This window comes from Schistocerca gregaria, chromosome 4 (genome assembly GCF_023897955.1).
Source record: "Schistocerca gregaria isolate iqSchGreg1 chromosome 4, iqSchGreg1.2, whole genome shotgun sequence".
Lineage (NCBI taxonomy): Eukaryota > Metazoa > Arthropoda > Insecta > Orthoptera > Acrididae > Schistocerca > Schistocerca gregaria.
The window spans coordinates 526,746,434-526,770,085 of record NC_064923.1 but is presented as its reverse complement, the minus strand read 5'-3'; positions in this window follow the sequence as shown (position 1 = coordinate 526,770,085).

The window sequence follows — 23,652 nt, the reverse complement described above, 5'->3', positions numbered from 1 at the left end:
CATTATTTCTGTGCGAGACGTTTCCTACTCAAAGATTTCTGAATTTTTGAACCCACATCAGTTTTCTCACTCCAAGTGTCAAGCTACAGTAAGGTGTTGCCTTTTAAACCCGGAATGAAAACATTTCTTAACCAACATATAAAATGGCTCCGTGTAAATTTACCAGAGTTATTAGCATAAACAATTATGTTAAAAGGAGTTTCCCGTTATTAGCTGGCTCAAGCTTGCTCCGAATTGTCCATTTTGTTCTTGAAAACAAATGTATATTTTTGTACCAAGAAACACGGAAGATGACATATGAAATTGGGCAGTATAAGAACGTTCTATAGATGAAATAGATTTCAGCACAGTATGCGTGTGTTTTCCTCCTACATTCGACGAAGTTCGTCCACTTGCCATTTTATATTCAACTCATGACTGATCTGTACTGAAAATACATTTTCCACCATACCCTTCACGTTCTAGTAGGGCATTGACCTTGTTTAGAAATGATGGTCAAGACTCCATTATAAGAAACAATAACCCAATTCACTACATTGTAGTCATGGACAATAAGACCACGACCCCCGTATTCTTTAAATTTTTCACACGTTGCCTTTTTTATTAAGGGAACCCAGAACCGAAAAATGATGAAATTTTTGGTTTTCAGTTTATTGTGAAATAAAATACTACAGATTTTCCTCTGTAAAGTGATATATTAATCTTACCTGTAGCTCAACTCGAAGTATTGAAAATATTATTTTCAATAATGTGCTGTAGAGGACATGTCACGACACTGAATTTCCATGGAGACATGTACATTGAAAACATTGTTTTTCAAAACTTCCGGTGTTTCCAAAGACTTTATATTATGTTGACAACACGATTTGATAGGCAGTTGTTTTGTCTACGTATTGTAGTCTTTGGATAATGTTGTTTACATTGAGCATTTGGTGGTTATTGCACGATTTGTGTTGTATTTCTACTGCCTAACTGGAACTTACCAAATATGCCTCGATTTAGTAACAGAGTTTGCAAGAGGAAGAAGCCTCCTCCGAGGTACACTAGTGGAACTGTGAAAATTTCTCCGACCTTGGGAAATGATTCTGAAAATAGTGAGGTTATTCATTAAGTGAAATCTACTTCTGTCTCTAGCACAAACAAGAAGTTGCATGGATCAACTGAAAAGTACTGCAGTTTATTGGAGAAGTGTAGTGAGGATAATGTGACGAAATAATTAACATTTCATTGCTCTCAGAGGTGATTGAGATTTCAGTACTGTGTAAGTAATGTAGCAAATTGAGTATGTCAGTAACTGTCAAACTACACATAGGACTCGCAGCAGAAATCTGTCTCCATTATACTAGTTGTCATTACAGTGTTTCATTTTGGAACACAGAATATGTCGAAATAGGCCAAGGTGAAACTGCTAGTGAGAAAATCAAGTACTATGGTGTAAATATTAGATGTATTTATGCTCTAAGGTCAATCGGTAAGGGATACTCTGCTGGTCAAATGTTTTGTGGAGTAATTAATCTACAACCACCACCAACGAAATTCTGAAAATATAACTTAGTTGTTGGATCCTGTGTTGAAGATATTCCCCAAGAACCCATGAAAGAAGCAGTGGAGGAGGATGTGGCGGTGAATGAAGAAATTCCAGATGTTCATAATCCTCAGGACCTGACTGTCGCACTAGATGGTACGTGGCAGAAGAGCGGGCACACTTCACATAATGGGGTAATAACGGCAACAAGTGCTGATACTACAAAAGTTATAGATGTTGTAATTAAATCCAAGCACTGTAGGTGTCCTAAAAGAGTGAAGGATGAGCATGCAGAAAACAATCGAAGGAATTACAGTGGGTCTAGTGGGGCCATGGAAGTTTCCGGTATGAAAGACATTTTCAGTCGCTCTCTTCTGTGGTACAAGGTCAGATACCTACAGTTCCTGAGTAATGTTGATTCGAAGTCTTTTGCTGCTGTATCTGAGCTGAAGCCTTATGGAAATGATGTTACTATTACTAAACAGGAGTGCATACGTCACGTTCAGAAAGGTGTGGGAACAAGGCTGTGTCGACTGAAGACCACAATGAAAGGCCAAGTACTCAGTGATGGAAAACCTATGACAGACGAGGTAATCAACAGATTGCAGAGAGACTGTGGACTCGCAATAATCACAAAATACTCACAGTGTTGATGCAATGGAAAAGGCTGTAATGCCACTTTACTACCACACTTTATCGACTGACAAGGAACCACTACATGGACTATGCCCACAGGAACCCCATTCCTGGTGCAAGTACAACAAATATCAGGGATCTGAACGTGTATACGAGCATCATCACAGTCTACCAGAAACTGTCATGAAGGCTATAAAATCAATTTTCAGATATCTTTCTGCAACTGAACTTTTGAAGAAATATCTCCATGGACGTACACAAAATCAAAATGAGAGTGTGAATAATGTAATTTGGACCAGAATCCCAAAAAATGTGTTTGTAGAAATCCATACTCTTCATTTTGGAGTATATGATGCCATTGCTATGTACAACAAAGGTAACGTTATAAAGTGCAATTTTCTGCAGAAGTTGTATGTGATGCCCGGAAAGTACATGGTGAGTGCAATGATAGACAATGAGAGGAAACGGCATGCTGAAAGGAAAGAAAAGGAGTGTCAGAGGCAAGCCAGACAAAGAATGAAAGGTGTGAAAAGAAGGCTAGATGGGGAGATGTCTAGTGACAGTGAAAACCCCTCTTATTGTGCTGGACTCCACTAAAATGTTAGTGAATCTTTGAAACTCGCTTTCCACAAGTTCACTTTTTTGCCATATAAGGAACATATTCTATAAAACTATTACAGATAAAGAGGTAAAATATTCAAGGAATGTAAATAATGCCAATATACACCTTGTATCAGAGCCTTTTTGTGGTACATAATTGATAACAGAGTTTATTTCAAAGATACTATGCCAAAAAATGTGTCAGTTATTTTCAGTAACAAAATAATTAATATCTTCCTAAAAAAACACCAATAAATTAAAATCCATATGGTACTTGGTATTAAATATATGTAATATTATTCTGTAAAAGTTTCATCATTCTTGTGTTAATAGTTCATAAGAAAATGTTCCTTACATTTAACATTGTAAGTATAGGACGTTCCGGGTCCCCTTAAAAACTATTGATATGATTGTGGAGAAGATTTGCAAAATCTTACGGGTTTATTAGCTATATTCGTTGTATAGTTAAACTTCTTTGTAATCATCGATACACATTTTCTGTCACTCGTCTTTTGCAACATTTCTGCATATGCATAATTTTCTTATAGATTTCTGTAGTGGTGTAGTGGCTTCTGTCAATTCGTTATTTTAGCTCTATCTGGTGATGATGGATCATACTGGCTTGTAGAGTAGCCTTCTTCATTCCTTCTTTCAGTTGCTCCTTCCTCATAAACTCATTCATTCTCAAACATACCTTCATCGTCAATATCTAATGTATCATTTACAGACATATTTGTCCAAAGAATGTATCGTTAACGAGATCAATTAGCGCATTCACAAAGGAAAGGTCTTCAATTTCGTCTTCTATCACACAACGATACACAGTTGACTAAACCACATGGTTTTGTATAATGCCCCCGACATGAACTGGATTCATGTGTCGCATGTGGCTAAAAAACAAAAGTTTATAACATTAACGTGAAACTTTTAACCAGAAGAATAAATATACTAATCATTCCATCGTAAATACGGTGCTGTTATGCTTTAAACATACCGGAATGTTTAACAGCATGAAGCCAAAATAATGTAGTATCTGTAAATAAGCACTAATGAATAATTGTTTGTTCCTTCCGTGCGGCAGCAGCAACGTGAACTGCCTGAATAAACGTACCGTCAACACTCGAGCATTTCACAATACCATACAACACACAGTTGCAGTGCTGTAGATACGTGCAGTTAGGAAATGTAGTTCACAAGCCATATAACTTTATGATTCGAAAACTAGGTATTTCATCAACAAGAGACTACCGCCACTGAAATCAGTAACACAAAGAGCTGAGTATGTACGTTTCACATAAATGCGACTTGTTCAGCTAAAACACCTACCTTAATAAGTAGAGTTCAGTATAACACCCTTGCACCACCTTCAAGAATTTATAAATTTCCCTAAATGGACCGATATTTACAAAGGCCACTGAAAAGTAGTGACCGTATTTTTACGTGAAAACTCTAAATGCTTTTTAAATCAAACAAACGTTATTAACCATCTACATTTTCATTCTTTATCTTTACATATTTGTAGTCCTCTGCCGCTAGAGGGCTCCGAATTGTAGCATGTACCCTACTGGCCATTAAAATTGCTACATCAAGAAGAAATGCAGATGATAAACGGGTATTCATTGGACAAATATATTATGTAAGTAGGCTGTTTAGGTTTTTTTATTGGTAACGCCGACGCCACATAGCGCTCTGTATGAAAAATCACTGGCTGTGCTGTGCGCACTCTGTGGCTAGTTTGCATTGTTGTCTGCCATTGTAGTGTCGGGCAGCGGCAGCTGGATGCTAACAGCGCGTAGCGTTGCGCAGTTGGAGGTGAGCCGCCAGCAGTGGTGGATGTGCGGAGAGAGATGGCGAAGTTTTGAAATTTGTAAGACTGGATGTCATGAACTGCTATATATATTATGACTATTAAGGTAAATACATTGTTTGTTCTCTATTAAAATCTTTCTTTCGCTAACTATGTCTATCAGTAGTTAGTGCCTCCCGTAGTTTGATTCTTTTAGTTAGCTGGCAGTAGTGGCGCTCGCTGTATTGCAGTAGTTCGAGTAATGAAGATTTTTCTGAGGTTAATTGATTTGTGAAAGGTATAGATTAATGTTAGTCCGGGCCATTCGTTTGTAGGGATTTTTGGAGGTCAGATTGCGTTGTGCTAAAAATATTGTGTGTCAGTTTAAGCACAGTCTTGTATAAATTTTCTAAGGGGACGTTTTATATGGCGACGCTGCCAGGATACCTCACTCGAATCTTCTGTTTTTTTCCTTGTAGTTTGTGTAATTAGTGTAGCTTTTGTTTATTGCTAGCGCGTAATCATAGAGAGAATTTCCTTTGTAGTTGCAGTCTTTCATTGTTGTACAGTAAAATAGTTGTGGCATGCATGTAGTTTTGCACGAAGTATTTCACAACTGCACTTGCAATTAACTAGATATTATTTTCAGTGCTATGTTAATGTGTTCTCTTATTTTTGTTCTTCAAATTGTGTTTTTCTGTGTTGTCGTGTGAAAAATTGTGACAATAATGGCGTGTGAAAAACGTAACACTAGGCTCCAAAGTAAACTGAGAAATGACAGTGAAGACGAAAGCAGTGTATTAGCGTCACCATGTAATGAATTCACTAACGTTCAAAGTAGTAATTTGGTAATAGCGCATAGGGAAATGGAGCGGGCTGCAAATAATGGTGTAGGCAGTGAAACAGTTAGTGAACAGGGAAGCATTATCGATCGATCGGTCGGCAACAGCTCGCCTCAGGATTCCGAAATGACAGGACACAATCTTGCAAATACTGTAGATTCAGATTTTGCGTCCTCGCAGTTTTCGCAAATAAATCAAGACACATTTTCTGCTTTTCAAAACGCGAATATTGCCGGTTCAAATGCACTGTCGAAAAGCACTGAGGAACATGTTTCAGACACCAGTGCACTGTTATTACAGTTAATGCAACAAATGGGACAAAGGCTACAAAAGTTAGACACAACGCTTGAACAAAATCAGAAACAAATGGGACAAAATCTTCAATAGTTAGACACAATGGAACAAAATCAGAGACAAACACAGCAACAGTTGGACACAATGGAACATAATCTTCAAAAGTTAGACACAGTGGAACATAATCTTCAAAATTTAGACACAGTGGAACAAAATCTTCGGAAGTTAGACACCACACTTGATCAAACATGTGAAAATTTAACTACTGAGTTACATAACATTGAATCGAAATGTCAAAAAATCTGTAATGACGTAAAAACACAAATTTGTGAGCATTTTCAACCTATTTTTTCGCGGCATGAAAACGCATTACAGAATCACGAAGCAGCCATAAAAGAATTGCAAACTGTTGTTCGTGAAAATCACGACACCTTGGAAGCTAAAATCGACTCAGTTGCATCCACCGATTCGGTTACGCAACTTGCAAGAACTCAGGAAAACGTAATGGACACAGTAGATTCGATTTCAACACAAATGAACTCTCTGAAACTTGGTTCAGAAAAACACACTGAGGAAATGTGTTCACTATCGGAGAAAGTAGCCGAACTTTCGGATCAGTTCACTAATTTATCTACGAAGGTAGATGATAATCTGAATGACACAAAACCGGTAGTCTTTAATGACACAGAAGAGTGCGAACAAATTAGGAAATTCAAACAAAGTCTGAATCAAATTAGTACGCAACACCAAAGAGAAATCCGGGAAGTACAAGATCAGCTGACACAGGTAATACAACAAATACGTATTTCAGAGGACACTCGCGCTCCAGTACGGGAAGAAGGCCATAGAAATACGGAACAGCCACAAAATAATAACACAGGGCACTTAGGAAATTATGAAAGAAATTGGCAAGGTACACCGAATTTTGAGATGGAACCGCCGAAACGACGTAACAATGACCGACATGCGACTCGCCGACATGATGATTTTGACTATAAGCTGTTCATTACTACACGTTAATTCAAAACATTTAAGAATTCTGGCAACGACATTCATCCACAAGCGTGGCTTCATCAATTCTCTCATTGTTTTCCTCCCAACTGGTCATTAGAACACAGATTAGAATTTATGTGTGGATATTTAGAGAATGAACCAGCTGTAAGAATGCGATCGGTCATTCACGATTGCCACAGTGAAGGAGAATTTTACCACGCCTTCCTCTCAGCATATTGGTCTCAAGCCACACAAGACCGAGTAAAACATGGCATCATAATGATGAAAAATTTCGAACAATCTGAATTTTCAAGTCTTGTGAAATATTTTGAAGACATGTTACATAAGAATCAGTATCTTTCAAACCCATACAGCCCGTCAGAACTCATCCGCATTTGCTTAATCAAATTGCCTGAACATTTACGGCATATTATTTTGGCAGGGCGTTGCAAAGACGACATTGAAGCTTTTAAGGGACTCTTACAAGAATTAGAAATTGGCACACACAGTCGCGGGATGCGTAAACAGGAAAACAATCACTACAGGTCACATCCGTCGCAATTCCGCGACGAAAGAAATAATAACTGGACACGACAAGGCTATTCTCACAATACAAATCGTGACCAAAACAGACACCACCCATATGACAACCACGGGCGGAGTAATAATAGTTACAGAGAAAGATCGTATTTCCGTAGTAATGAACATGACAGAGACAATCATAGAAACAGACAATATGGCAACCAGAACTATTATTCTCACGGGAGACAGAATAATTACAGACGCAAGGGTCCACCGCGCAGTGATAATTCAGGGAGAAATTCTCCACCACTTAACCGACAAGAAAGAAACTACAGGAACTACCGACATGGCGACAGACGATATTATCATAACGACAGACCGGAATTTCATCAGAACTGCTGGGATTCAAACAGAGCTGGGCCCTCTCGGCAAGGTGAATTTGTAGAAGTTGGGTCTCCTAATCCCAGTAACGACGCGCGCCAACAAAGAGGTAACAGACAATGACTCGCACCGCAGGCAGCCACGTGCGCCGGCTGGCTCCGAGAAAAACAACATAAGCTAAACTTGAACAACATTCCAGTGTTCCTTGCCGACGTAACCACATGATAATTGCTTTTCAGTTGACAGTCTGCGTACTAGGAAGAGTAAAGGTTTACACCACATTTCACATGTAAAACCGTTTATTGAAAGATAATCTGCTTTTTAACTTTGTCTTTGCCATAAAATTTTTCACTTCACGCTACTAGTACAATTTGTCAGACTTAGAATCTGTTAACATGTAACCATGTTTGAAGTTAAATATCCAGTCAAGAACCAAGACAACTTATTTAAACAGAAATTACGAATGCATTGTTATAGTGAACAGACGTCACAGTGTTATTGTGCGTGTAAATTCTTGCTCGTTAGTTGCACGATTACGTAACGACCATAAGGCTCACATACTTAGAATATTTACCAATACTGCTAATGAGATTTTAATGCAACATTTTGGTTTACTTGAAAATAAATTCTGGATTTAAAGTACTTTCTGTGAGATACCAGATGACTCAGTGGTTAGTTTATGTGACAGCTACACGATTTTATCACGACGCTACTAATGAGTGACAATTTACAATGTTGCTGTTGCACTGTATCTGTTTTATATCTGCACAGTTTTTCTGTATTATTCTGGAAAGTAAAACATGTTTTAGTAGTAACTTTGTGGTATAGCTACAATGAGACAGCCTTTTCTGTAGCACAACAATACGTTACAGTACAGTACTTACTTCATCACGGCAATAAGCGTAGTAACTACGATATCTATACGCTTAGCATTTCACTTTTGTTTATCATGAGGTAAGTACATTGACTTCTGTAGAACTTAGCTTTCGGAGGACGATAACTACGACACTTCCACAGAGATTATCTTACAACACGACGCACAGTTTAGCGCTACAGTACGCGTATTTGAGTGACTAATTTTGTACTTAAAACATTTATTTCTAAAGATATTTGATATACAATGATACAATGGTTTTCCGTGATACATTTCATTCCATTGCTGTAATCTGTAACATCTGAGGATATAATTAGATTAATCCTCAGGGAGGTACACGCTTACTTTGTGTACCATGTGTTTGGCAAGCACAAGGAGCCCTAGCTAATATGGTATTTACTTATACAACTTTATACATCGGTACCATATTTCTCTAACACATAAATTACACAGCTATCTCATAATTTTTTTTAGTACATCAGTGACAGATGTCAGTGACACAGTTGGATAACTTCACACTTACAAAATTGTATTTTGTCTGTACTGTGTGAACCCTTCATATTTTTTTCAGAACCTTATCTGCATTGTTGTCTTTAGTGTATTATTTATTCTGCTTGAGCTTTGTCATATTTAGGTATAAGTTATATTGCCTTATATTAGTTGTAATATTGCTGCCTGCTTTGACAACTTCCATTTTTTTTCATTGCTGTTTGTATTAATTGTTTTGTGCTGCTGCATTGCCTCGTCCCTTAGTTTAGCATCTGAGCTCAGTAGGTTTAAGTTAGCTTAAGAGGGGGTAGACTATATAAGAAACTAACTATGATGAATTGGAAGAGAAGCATTGAGAAGGTATAAGAAAATCGTTTTGCCAAAAAAGTAGTGTACAGTGGAGAAAAACTATTTCTGAAAGAGGATGTGAACAAAATACAGAAGGCATGCTTGGATAGGATATTTTTGGTGGAAACAAATGTTGAGATAAGACGTAAGATCTACAGAATGACGTTTTGGGTTGGACTGCAGTACCAAATGTTACACTGAAAACAAACCCTGTCCTTTGCTTTTGTGTTATCCTGCTATTTGTTTGTGTACCCTTGTGTATTTGTTTTCTTCCTGTCTTTGTGTACTGTTTCATAGAATTTTTTCTCTTCTAATACTAAGCTACATTCACTATGATGAGAAATACTGTTATCCTCAAATATAATTTGCATTAATAACATGCTATTTACTTCGTAAAGATGTTTAAACATTATTTATTCTGTTTTGTTCTAATGCACATGTGTGAAGTTGATGTTTCAAAAGTTATTCTGATCTTTTATGTATGTACTTATGTCGTAATTTTTGTAACACTGATGTATTTGCTATTTCGATTCTTTTGTAAAGCCTGTACTACTGCAAATGTTATCTGTAGTGTTATGTTCTTTAAAGATGTATTTTGTACCTTTGTTATTGTATTCTTATGTTATAAAATTGTAATTGACACCAGTTCATCAAATTAAGTAACTTTTAAATTACATTTCACTGCACACGTTTCTGTTGGTCATAGTATATGGACAATATGTGAGAAGTAGGGACTGATAGTGTTTCCACGTGTGTTAATAATTCAGCAAGGGACTGGATAAAAGCATTGCTGGTTCTAAGGACATATAAAAAAATTGTGAGTGCACAAGTGGTGGTTTATGGACTTGCTGTATTCTCTGCAAGACTCTTCGATGGTGATTGTGCACTGTATTCTCTGCAAGACTCTTCGATGGTGATTGTGCAACTGTGCAGTCGCAACAGATGGCTGCTGGCCATCTCTACAAGGACTACAGTGGTTCTGCATCTTTGATGGCCCACCAATACCATTAGTTCTACAAGGACTGCAGTGGGTCTGCATCTCTGGTGGCCCACCAATACCCTAATCTCTACCAGGACTACAATGGGTCTGCTCTGTGATGACCTAAGTACCAATAGTCTTCAACTTCGACTAACTCTGCTGTGGGTTTACTCTGCTGTGGCCCATTACCTGTCTGCATGTCAAGAGTCAGCACTGTCTTTCGTTGGAAGGACAACACTACTTCTTCAAGACTGCTTAGAAATCCACTACTTCCAAGTGCAATTTCTTTTATTGCTCAGACTTTGAAAAAAAACACTGCAATTTTACTGTGATGAACGATCAGGACTCTCTTTATGGACTGTGAGAGAATTTTAGCTTCTGACCAACATTGTATCAATAAGTGTGTGCTTTTGATACCTTTGTTATAGTAATGATGAAAAATTTTATCAAATCATTATTGGCCAGTGCCCAAAACAATTTGTAAATTTTTTTGTGGGGAGCATGGGGGCTATGTAAGTAGGCTGTTTAGGTTTTTTTATTGGTAACGCCGACGCCACATAGCGCTCTGTATGAAAAATCACTGGCTGTGCTGTGCGCAGTCTGTGGCTAGTTTGCATTGTTGTCTGCCATTGTAGTGTCGGGCAGCGGCAGCTGGATGCTAACAGCGCGTAGCGTTGCGCAGTTGGAGGTGAGCCGCCAGCAGTGGTGGATGTGCGGAGAGAGATGGCGAAGTTTTGAAATTTGTAAGACTGGATCTCATGAACTGCTATATATATTATGACTATTAAGGTAAATACATTGTTTGTTCTCTATTAAAATCTTTCTTTCGCTAACTATGTCTATCAGTAGTTAGTGCCTCCCGTAGTTTGATTCTTTTAGTTAGCTGGCAGTAGTGGCGCTCGCTGTATTGCAGTAGTTCGAGTAATGAAGATTTTTCTGAGGTAAGTGATTTGTGAAAGGTATAGATTAATGTTAGTCCGGGCCATTCGTTTGTAGGGATTTTTGGAAGACAGATTGCGTTGTGCTAAAAATATTGTGTGTCAGTTTAAGCACAGTCTTGTATAAATTTTCTAAGGGGACGTTTCAATTATACTAGAAATGACATGTGATTACATTTTCACGCAATTTGGGTGCATAGATCCTGAAAAATCAGCAAGCAGAACAACCACCTCTGGCCGTAATAACGGCCCTGATACGTCTGGGCATTGAGTCAAACAGAGCTTGGATGGCGTGTACAGGTACAGCTGCCCATGCAGCTACAACACGATACCACAGTTCATCAAGAGTAGTGACTGGCGTATTGTGACGAGCCAGTTGCTCGGCCGCCATTGACCAGACATGTTCAATTAGTGATAGATCTGGAGAATGTGCTGGCCAGGGCAACAGTCGATCATTTTCTCTATCCAGAAAGGCCCGTACAAGACCTGTAACATCCGGTCGTGCATTATGGTGCTGAAATGTAGGGTTTCACAGGGATCGAATGACGGGTAAAGCCACGGGTCGTAACACATCTGAAATGTAACGTCTACTGTTCAAAGTGCCGTCAATGCGAACAAGAGGTGACGGAGACATGTAACCAATGGCACCCCATACCATCACGCTGGGTGATACGCCAGTATGGCGATGACGAATACACGCTTCCAATGTGCGTTCACCGCGATGTCACCAAACAAGGACGCGATCATCATGATGCTGTAAACAGATCCTGGATTCGTCCGAAAAAATGACGTTTTGCTATTCGTGCACCCAGGTTCGTCGTTGAGTACACCATCGCAGGCGATCCTGTGAGCGATGCAGCATCAAGGGTAACCGCAGCCATGGTCTCCGAGCTGATAGTCCAGGCTGCTGCAAACGTCGTCGTAGTGTTCGTGCAGATGGTTGTTGTCTTGCAAACGTTCCCGTCTCTTGACTCAGGGATCGAGACGTGATTGCACGATCCGTTACAGTCATGCGGATAAGATGTCTGTCATCTCGACCGCTAGTGATACGAGGCCGTTGGGATCCAGCACGGCGTTCCGTATTATCTTGCTGAACCCACCGATTCCATATTCTGCTAACAGTCATTGGATTTCAACAAATGCGAGCAACAATGTCGCAATACGATAAACCGCAATCGCGATAGGCTACAATCCGACCTTTATCAAAGTCGGAAACGTGATGGTACGCATTTCTCTTCCTTATACGATGCGTCACAACAACATTTCACCATGCAACGCCGGTCAACTGCTGTTTGTGTATGAGAAATCGGTTAAAAACTTTCCTCATGTCAGCAAGTTGTTGGTGTCGCCACCGGCGCCAAACTTTTGTGAATGCTGTGAAAAGCTAATCATTTGCATATCACAGCATCTTCTTCCTGTCGGTTAAATTTCGCGTCTGTAGCAAGTCATCTTCATGCTGTAGCAGTTTTAATGGCCAATAGTGTAATATGACGGTTGTGATGTTACTAAGTCGTTACGTGAGAAACAACGAGCTCTAATCAAGTTTCGGATTCGAAGGTTTCGGCTATACATGGAACACCCCCTCCTTCAGCATGAAAAAGCCAGACCACACACGAGCGCAGAGACATCTACGACAATATGACGCCTTGCGTTTTCTGTCACTGATCATCCTCCACACAATCTCTACTTGGCTCCATCCGATTTTCATCTGTTTCCAAAACTTAAAGAACACCTTCAAGACCTTCACTTTGAAAGTGACGAAGCGGTGCAAGCAGAGGTGAGGTTGTGGCTCCGTCAACACGTCAAACACTCTACACTGACGGTATCAACAAGCTGGACTCTCGTTTGAAGAAATGTGTTCAATTAATAAAAAGCCGCTGTAGATGCGTTTTCTAGAATTGTATTAAGTTCACACAACCGATTTCAGCCGTTACATTAGGCCATTGACGAGAGTATATGAGAGTTATGCTTCAGAGAAACAACGCCAAATCATTTGATTATTTGACGTCACTTCTCTACAGCATAACTTTCATATAGCTACTCTTAATAATGGTCTAATACAAAAGCCGAAACCGGTCGTGTGAACTTAATAAAGTTCTAAAGTGCAACGGCTTTTCATTAACTGAACAACAGCTACGGAATCAACATCATCCAGACATGGAGAAACTAAGAAATGTTCTCGTCGCCTGGGTTAACCATGTTAAGAAATAAATATGTAGGCATGAAAAATAAAGATATATAATGTTAATCACATTTGTTTTATTAAAAAAGCTTCATTCGTTTCATTTAAGAAGCTTTTTAATTCTCATATGAAAAATTCGGGAACTTTATTTTTGAGCACGCTTTCGACAAGTCTACACTCCTGGAAATGGAAAAAAGAACACATTGACACCGGTGTGTCAGACCCACCATACTTGCTCCGGACACTGCGAGAGGGCTGTACAAGCAATTATCACACGCACGGCACAGCGGACACACCAGGAACCGCGGTGTTGGCCGTCGAATGGCGCTAGCTGCGCAGCATTTGTGCACCGCCGCCGTCAGTGTCAGCCAGTTTGCCGTGGCATACGGAGCTCCATCGCAGTCTTTAACACTGGTAGCATGCCGCGACAGCGTGGACGTGAACCGTATGTGCAGTTGACGGACTTTGAGCGAGGGCGTATAGTGGGCATGCGGGAGGCCGGGTGGACGTACCGCCGAATTGCTCAACACGTGGGGCGTGAGGTCTCCACAGTACATCGATGTTGCCGCCAGTGGTCGGCGGAAGGCGCACGTGCTCGTCGACCTGGGACCGGAGAGCAGCGACGCACGAATGCACGCCAAGACCGTAGGATCCTACGCAGTGCCGTAGGGGACCGCACCGCCACTTCCCAGCAAATTAGGTACACTGTTGCTCCTGGGGTATCGGCGAGGACCATTCGCAACCGTCTCCATGAAGCTGGGCTACGGTCCCGCACACCGTTAGGCCGTCTTCCGCTCACGCCCCAACATCGTGCAGCCCGCCTCCAGTGGTGTCGCGACAGGCGTGAATGGAGGGACGAATGGAGACGTGTCGTCTTCAGCGATGAGAGTCGCTTCTGCCTTGGTGCCAATGATGGTCGTATGCGTGCTTGGCGCCGTGCAGGTGAGCGCCACAATCAGGACTGCATACGACCGAGGCACACAGGGCCAACACCCGGCATCGTGGTGTGGGGAGCGATCTCCTACACTGGCCGACCACCTCTGGTGATCGTCGAGGGGACACTGAATAGTGCACGGTACATCCAAACCGTCATCGAACCCATCGTTCTACCATTCCTAGACCGGCAAGGGAACTTGCTGTTCCAACAGGGCAATGCACGTCCGCATGTATCCCGTGCCACCCAACGAGCTCTAGAAGGTGTAAGTCAACTACCCTGGCCAGCAAGATCTCCGGATCTGTCCCCCATTGAGCATGTTTGGGACTGGATGAAGCGTCGTCTCACGCGGTCTGCACGTCCAGCACGAACGCTAGTCCAACTGAGTCGCCAGGTGGAAATGGCATGGCAAGCCGTTCCACAGGACTACATCCAGCATCTCTACGATCGTCTCCATGGGAGAATAGCAGCCTGCATTGCTGCGAAAGGTGGATATACACTGTACTAGTGCCGACATTGTGCATGCTCTTTTGCCTGTGTCTATGTGCCTGTGGTTCTGTCAGTGTGATCATGTGATGTATCTGACCCCAGGAATGTGTCAATAAAGTTTCCCCTTCCTGGGACAACGAATTCACGGTGTTCTTATTTCAATTTCCAGGAGTGTAATTACACCGAAAACTAGAAGAGTATTGAATGCGTCCAGTGATCCATCTCTTATATCTGAATCGTTTGGGAAAATATAGGAAAACATTTATGAACACTAAAGACATGCTACATATTAAATTAATCTGGAATTTACATTGCACTGCTCTTCATGATAGTCCCTAAATGATGTGTATTGTTGCATTTTAAATTGGCATTATTTAAACTGAAATGTAACTGTATGCTACATTTTATATATTGTTTGATACTTTACTGACGTAAAACGAAGCAGAATCCCTTAGTGCAAGCAAACACGGTAATTACCAGCATTATTATGCGCTCATCTTGGGAAGCGTCACCCTCGACAGTGTCTCTGACGCTTTTAATAACTGAGATTTTCGCCCTCAAAGCGACGTCGATTCAGCCGAGAAAAATATCGTTATCGAGTCAAAGAATGGATGATACCCGATGGCGAAAAATAATTGATGAATGCACGCAGCTGAGTGAAGAAATCGTGGAAAACCACACAGACGACTTATGTCAGATGTTGATGATGCGATGATTGCAAGGAGAATTCAGGAACAAGATTAGACAGATGACGATGGAAACTGAGAACTGCAAGACGACAGCCGTCGTCTATCTGATATAATTCTTTCTCCATCACATTTGCTTATGGGCGCAATCCCAGTTCGTTCACATGTTTTCGCGAAATTTTACGTACTTTGTAGCTATTTCGTTATTCAATTTGGTTGCAGTACCCAAATAAGAGTGTACAAAAGAGATTATTTGACTTAAATGCGCAGTTTCCTCCTTATAATGTCCCTCTTTCTGTCCATGGGCTCCAGTACACCTCAGAATACAGCAGCCAGGATGATGTTCATGGCCTTTGATTTCTGAAGCCATTCGATATAGTGCGTTCAGTGAATAAAATAAGAGCTTATCAAAATAATAACTGATCAGATCTGTTGATTCTGGACATCCTTGGAGAGATAACACAATGGGTTGTCCTTAACGGGACAAATCTACAGATGTAAAGACAATGTTGGGAGGGAGGGGGAACCTAAAGGCGTTTATAGGGCCTTTTCATTTTAAAGTACAGGTCTTCTACATAGATAAAGAAGAGAATAACGTGGTAAATTCTGTGAGGTTCTTCTTCGATGACGCTGTTGTCTTTAGGAAGGTTGCAACGCCAATAAACTACATCTAAACACAGGAAAGTCTGTAGATGATAGCTCTATGGTGAGTTAGATGCTATTGAAAGTAATCAAAGGTAACGTATACCATAGAAATAGCCGAAGACATCCATTACTGTTCGATTATCGTATTGGAGACAAGGCATTGGAAACGGTAACTATCGTAAAATGCCTAGTAATATCTGTCCGGAGCGACCTGAAGTTAAATAACCACATAAAATAAGTTGTAAGAAGAGCGAATGTCATGCTGAAATTCATTGGCAGAATACTAAGAAAATGTAAATCCGCGAGAGAAATGGATTACAAATTGTTCGTTCGACAGATTTTTGACTTCGGACCTGGTAATAGATGGGATAAAGAAGACCCGAAGAAGAGCCGCACGGTTGTTCACAGGACCGTTCAGTAAGCGTAAAAGCGTAATAATTATACTTTACCCATTTATTCACTTATATCTTAGTCTTAAAATATTGTATACTAGAATTCTTAATGAGGCTGATTGTCTTGCATGAACGTCGCCCAGAGTTATACGGTGCTGTGCGCTCATCCTCACCAGTTATGCAGGCAATGAATTAACAGTAGGTTAAACATTAGTTTCTTCGAGTTGAGCAAAGTCTATGAAAGTCTGTAGCATCTCATTTTTCTCTAAATCTTTGTCCGTTATTTGGTAACAAGTTAAAATGGTTACTAACATAGATTTCAAATGTGATTTCTGAACACTTCTTCTCTCGATATTTACCTTTATCCTTTCCTTTTTCTGTGCTTTTACCCATATCATCAATTTGCTTCATCTGTCAGATCAGATCTTCTAAAGAATCTCGTCTCTTTCTGCAGGGACTGCATAATCTGTACGTAGACATCTTTATGTCTACTTACTTCCTTCAAGTAACTTGTTATGTCCAAAATTGACGAAAAAAATTATTTGCAGAATGATCGTAGCTTTTCGCCAGATCGTCGTTGGTAATCGTTCAGTATTTTTAAATGCCTATTTTCAAGAACCCAGTTACACATACCCATAAGAATTGTAGCACTACGATAGATGGTGCATCACCAAATGATTTTGCATTTATTTCTGGATGTGTGACTTATGGTTCACATCAAAATCAGTTGATAAAATACAAGAATACGAGGCTTCATAACTTAAAAAACTGGAAAGCAATGCAGTGGAAGACATGTTCTCCAAAAAGGACCTTAAACACATTTTCTGAAATATTACTGACGAAAAGTATTAACATGCATTTGCACGTTTTAAGCAAAAACCATAAATAAATTTATACACCGCATGGAAATCAAGAATGTGTAAGGAGCAATGTCTACTGTCTTCATAACTTCATATAATGGCAGTGCTCTGCTGCATCGATGACACTTGAATCTATTGATTTTTGTAGCTCGGAAGGTGTAAGAAATGTAACCCGCCTTGCAAATGACGCTGTGTATGACGCACTGTCGCCGCGTTGTCGCTTTGAGTGTATGTCCACGAGCCGCTGCGTTGGGACAAATCCAGTCAGCCTTTATGTAAATGCCGTCCGGCAACATACAGGTCACTAATCAACCAGAACATTATGAGAACCTGCGTCTTAGCCGCTATGTCCATCTTTGGCATGGATAACAGAGTACGACGCATCATGGCAAGGAAGCAGTGAGACCATGGTAAGTCGCTGGAGGAAGTTGGCACATGTCCACGCGCAAGTCATTTAATGCCCATATCTTCCGGGGAGGAGGACGAGTTATTCGACCGTATTCAAATCCTGCGAGTTGGAGGGAGGAGTGAGGGGGCCAGCGGCAGCACATCAATTGGAGCTCTTCACTGTGTTCCTCGAACCATTCCCTTACACTCCTGGCGCATTATCTTGCTGAAAAATATCACTGCCGACGGGAAATATGATCGTCATGAAGGGGTGTAAGTGGTCTGGAACCATGCACTCCTTGGCCGTCGCGGTGCGTTGTACTAGCTCCACTGAACCTATGGATTCCCACGCGAATGTTGCCCAGAGCATAATGGAACCTCAGCAAACTTGTCTCTGTCCCGTAGTACAGACGTCAGGAGCTATTCCCCGGAAGACGATCGACTGGCGCCTCAAATCGGCATGATGAAGAAGGTATCTGTATTGATCAGACCACGCGACGCTCTGTCATGGCTTCAACATCCAGTGCCGATGGTCACGTGCCCTTGTCAGTCGTTTCTACATCTACATCTACATCCATACTCCGCAAGCCACCTGGCGGTGTGTGGCGGAGGGTACCTTGAGTACCTCTATCGGTTCTCCCTTCTATTCCAGTCTCGTATTGTTCGTGGAAAGAAGGATTGTCGGTATGCTTCCGTGTGGGCTCTAATCTCTCTGATTTTATCCTCATGGTCTCTTCGCGAGATATACGTAGGAGGGAGGAATATACTGCTTGACTCTTCGGTGAAGGTATGTTCTCGAAACTTCAACAAAAGCCCGTACCGAGATACTGAGCGTCTCTCCTGCAGAGTCTTGCACTGGGGTTTATCTATCATCTCCGTAACGCTTTCGCGATTACTAAATCATCCGGTAACGAAGCGCGCTGCTCTCCGTTGGATCTTCTCTGTCTCTTCTATCAACCCTAACTGGTATGGATCCCACACTGCGGAGCAGTATTCAACCAGAGGGCGAACAAGCGTACTGTAACCTACTTCCCTTGTTTTCGCATTGCATTTCCTTAGGATTCTTCCAATGAATCTCAGTCTAGCATCTGCTTTACCGACGATTAACTTTATATGATCATTCCATTTTAAATCACTCCTTGTTGCCGATGTCGTGGTGTTAACATTGGCAAGTGCATGAGACATCGAGACCGGAGGCCCATCGTTATGAGTGTTCGGTGCACTGTGTGTTCAGACACATTTGTGCATCTGTCCAGCATTGAAGTCTAGTGTTAGTTCCGCCACAGTTCGCCGCCTCTCCTGTTTCACCAATATGCCCAGCCTACGCCGTCAGACATCTCTAATGAGGGTTAGCCGCCCAAACCCACGACGTCTGGACGTTGTTTCACCTTGGTTTCGCCACGTATTGAAGGCACTCATCACAGCTCGCCTCAAAGAGCCGACAAGTCATACGGTTTCTGAATTGCTCCTGCCGAGCCTTCGGGCCACCACAATCTGCCCTCGCTGGAACTCGGATAGATCGAGCGATTTCCCCATTCTACACACGGACAGCACGCTCGCCGATACGACAGAAACCGTGCGTGAGGCTTGCTAGCAGTCAGTCCGCGGCAGGTGAAGCTGCTGTCGCCTGGACGGGTTTATGCCGATTGCAGGTCAGTTACCATCATCTTCTGGCTGATCAGTGTATATTAAAGGAACAAATCGGTGACTCTTGAGTCTATTTATCTGTGTAGTTTTTAAGTAAACCTGCGTGGTGTGTTGACATGCATTGAGTCGTGCGCTTAAAGTGTAATTTTCTTATATCCAAACAGAAATCGTCAAAAAATGGTGTTGTGGACTGAGGAAGACTCCAGGTTGACAATTGACGGTCGAGTATTTTTTTGCCAAGACTCTCAAAAACGAGTAAGTAAACACGAGTTATTTTTATTATTCATTATTCATTTTTTCTAGCAGTCTTCTTGTTATTTTTGTTTCCTTGGATTTGCAAATCTAAATTTAAAATTAGTTTACCGACGTGCATGTGAGATCAATTGAAGCTGGCATTCTACATGATCACTTTTTACCTATTGCCATCTTCTTGGGGTTCGTTTGTTTTAATTATGGGTAAGTTGTTTTCCCTTCAACCCAAATATTCCATAGCTCTCATTACAAGCGTCTCTAAGAAGAAGAAAGAACAACAGATTCATTGATTAATTTCCTCTATGACAAGTAGTGCAGGAGGCTTTAGTTTCGGCTAAGGTGTCATGAATCATGCCGGGAATTAAGGGCTACCTGAAGAGTATCAGAGGCCGCAGTATACTAGATGAACTGACATCACGCAAAAATTGTTTGAATTAGGTGTGTTACAACGCTATCGCTGATATTAAAACAGACACTGGTGACCACTATAGTTGGCTTTCAGTCGACGGGACCACTTACAGCTGTACAGCTAATGTCGTGGTGGGGAAATTGAATTCCACTGTGCCAGGAAAACCCCAACTACTCCTGCGCAAAGAACTGGAGAAGGCGAATCACGGCAGTGCACCGCGTGCTGCCAGGGATGCCCTGTGGTCAGGAGATGTTAGTGATGGGCAGAATATTACTGTTCGTGAGGGATAGTGCTGCCTATATTTTAAAAGCGAGAGTAACACGCGATGAGTTCTATCCCAGTACGTTCCACTTGCCCATGGCTTACATCGTCAAGAAAAGAAAGTCAGAAATCATTTTTCTGAGGTTAGCAGTATCATTTATTATGTTAAGAAAGTATTCCTATAGCTCCTATCCCTGTTCAGCCTTAAAGGAAATAATTCCAAGCATTCACCTCCCACCTAAATCCATGCTACCACAATGGTGAGCCTGGCTCTCGGCAGCTTTATGTTATGCCGATCACTACTAGAAAGTCAATGAGCTAGTTAATCAGCTTTTATTCAAAAAGCCAAGACATTCCTTAAATTAACAAGCATTTTCCATCCTTAGCATTTCTAAGAGCTCACTTCCAATATCTACCTGTTGCAATTCAAGTCCTACAGTCGATATCTCTATCACTAAAAAATGCTGCAGACTTATCTCCAAGATGCAGATGTATCTGAAGGAAACACGTACGTACGCACATATGCATCATTAAATTAATAAATCACTAAATTAAGCAATATTCTTCTGATAAATCCCAGGCATAAAAATATGAAGATCCTGTTTATGGACTCTTCCGTTTCTTCTTCGTAGAACAGTGTACTTCCTATTCAACCTTAAAAAAAAAGTGACCGCCATTATTCAAGAGGATAATTTCGAAGGCGGGCGCGAACAGTTGCGTTGCTGAAATATGCACCATTGACCTCCTGTGCCATAGAGGAGATCTTTCTCAGCTTACAAAAATGTACTGAGAGACAACAGAAAAAGTTTAACTTCACAAAACGTAGAAATGTGGTTAACTGTACACTGCAAGACCAAAATGTAATATGAAATATCCTGTTAGCTGTAACTTTAGGCTATGGATTGGAATAATACACAATGTTATATGGCAGTTTATCCCACATCTCTCCTACAACCTTTTTCATAGTTTAATATGCAGATCCCAACAGTCGTTCATGTCAAACCACTAACACTGCATGGGAACTGCAAATAATTCACTATTGCCACTAATGGTATTTCTAGTTATTTTATATCTCCTTTCGTCTTAGTGTAATGACAATGTCTTGTAATTCTGGCAGCCTTGGATCTTTTAGCTGGCCCTTGAAAGGGAAGTTTCACTTCGGGGAACGGATATCCGTAAAGTTGTTTTCTTCTGAAAGCCGTTCTCCTCACAAGTATAAAACAAACGAAAACAGTCTGCCTTGCCAGCCCAACAGGAGCTTAGCGTGAGGATGGGCAGTGGGCCATAAAACTGTTTTGTGCGAGGAGCGAAGATAATCCTTTTCAGCTAAGATAGGAATCTGAAAGACGGAGAGAAGAGAAAGCCACGTTGCGTGGGAGTAGCCATTAAGCCCAGTGCAGGCAGCTGTTATGTTTGTTCACACTTTAGTAAAGGGTTTCCTGATAGGCTCTCAGTAAATATTTCGGTAGCGAGGATGAGTTCTTGGGTGTGCGTAGAAGGACATCTGATGATTGGCCTTGACCGAAAATCTATGGTGTAGCGGGAGAGATTTTGTGCCTTCTTCAGCACGCCACAGGAGTGGTATACCTTACCGGTTAACAACGGCGAAGTCCGCAAGAGCCGGAAAGTGTTAAGCTTGTTTCTAACATTCATGGTGGTGTCTGTTTGTACTATATCGTGTCTCCCTACCACTTTCTCGCAACGACGCTCTGAGCGTGTTTTTTAGGGAATTGACTAGTTTGAACCTGGGACCTGTTGCTGGTAAGGAGACGCCAGACAACACATGACATGTAGAATTGAGAAGGGTTCAGTGAGACTAGCGATGATATAACCAAATACTTAATGATCTCAGCGTCAGCTCCACTGCACTCCCTGTAAAACAATCTTAATACTAACTAAATTTAGTGGAAGGGGTTCAAGGCTTTCCTATTTTTAGTTAGCTGGTAAAATAACGTCGAACAAGCAGTTAAGTTTACCATTGGAAATTTTATTCTACTCACAAAACATTGTTTATAAATTGCACTATTGATAAAAGGACGTGTTTTAACACAGGATGGTAAAAACCAACTGCGTTCACTAAAAATGTGAACGAATATTCCCTGAATGGGTTTCCAAGTTCTACAATGGATCGAAGGATGACCTATGCCATATCACATCTATAATCTAGGTTTAATTTAAGTTTCACAAAAGAGAAAACTATCAAAATGGTCTGCAGTGACCCTCAATTATCTTTAATTACTTACCTAACTTGTCATAAATTACAGTGGCTGATGTGACTTCTCAATAATTATATAACAGAAAAATCATCAAATGAGCTTTAATTGACGATCTACACTAGTATTATGCAAAAAAGGGGGTGTAACAGATGAGACTTCTGCAGTTCTGAGTGAAGCTTTATGCGCTGTTATGCGTCATCGCGTGCGTTCATTAACTTGTCGGTGTTCGTCAGGGGGTCTCCTAACTTCTCCTTACTACCATTTACCGAAGTTGGTTTAAAAAAACTATCTGGCTGTGTTTTCATCTGACCAATCAGGGTCTCAATGTTAACCTTAAGCTCCGCCTACAAAAATTCTGTCTATCCAATGAGAAACGTTATATTTTTCGTGGTGGGCAATGTTTTTAAAGTTTGCAACTTAACAGAGACGCTAAAAAGTCTCACGCCAAAACTTTAGAGTCATCGTAAGATGTATACTGTTCTTCTGGAGGGCTCTATATTTGAACATGGGCTGGGGGGTGGTCCTAACGTAACAGAGACGCGAAAAAGTCTCACGCTAAAACTTGTGGGTGGTGTGGCCCTTTTTGTGTTATCGTAAAATCTATACTGTTTTTCTGGAGGGCTCTAGCTTTTAACATGGGCTGGGGGATGGTCCTTGACTTAACAGAGACGCGAAAAAGTCTCACGCTAAAACTTGCGGGTTGGGTGACCCTAGTGGTTAGCTGGCGACGTGGGCGTCCAGTCCGTCCCTTATCGTAGGGCCTTCTAGCTTAACACGGTTCTGCTCTCGGCTTCTGTTCTCGTTTCTTCCCTCGGAACTGCGTCTGTCTCACGGTGGGAAGGTATGACATGCATTTAGGCATTCTTGTGTTAGTCTGTGGTATTCCATTTGCTCACTCGTTACTCGTATTACTTTGGTTAATTTAATGTCACGATTTATTCGGAGGTATGTGACATACTACTGGATTTGCTTATCATGTCAGGGTTTTCATGGAAGGTGTTGGATTCGCCTGACACCTTACATGTTTATCAAATTACCGTTGGTCAGAACTCGGAAGTTGTCGTTGACCAATGGTAGGCGAGATT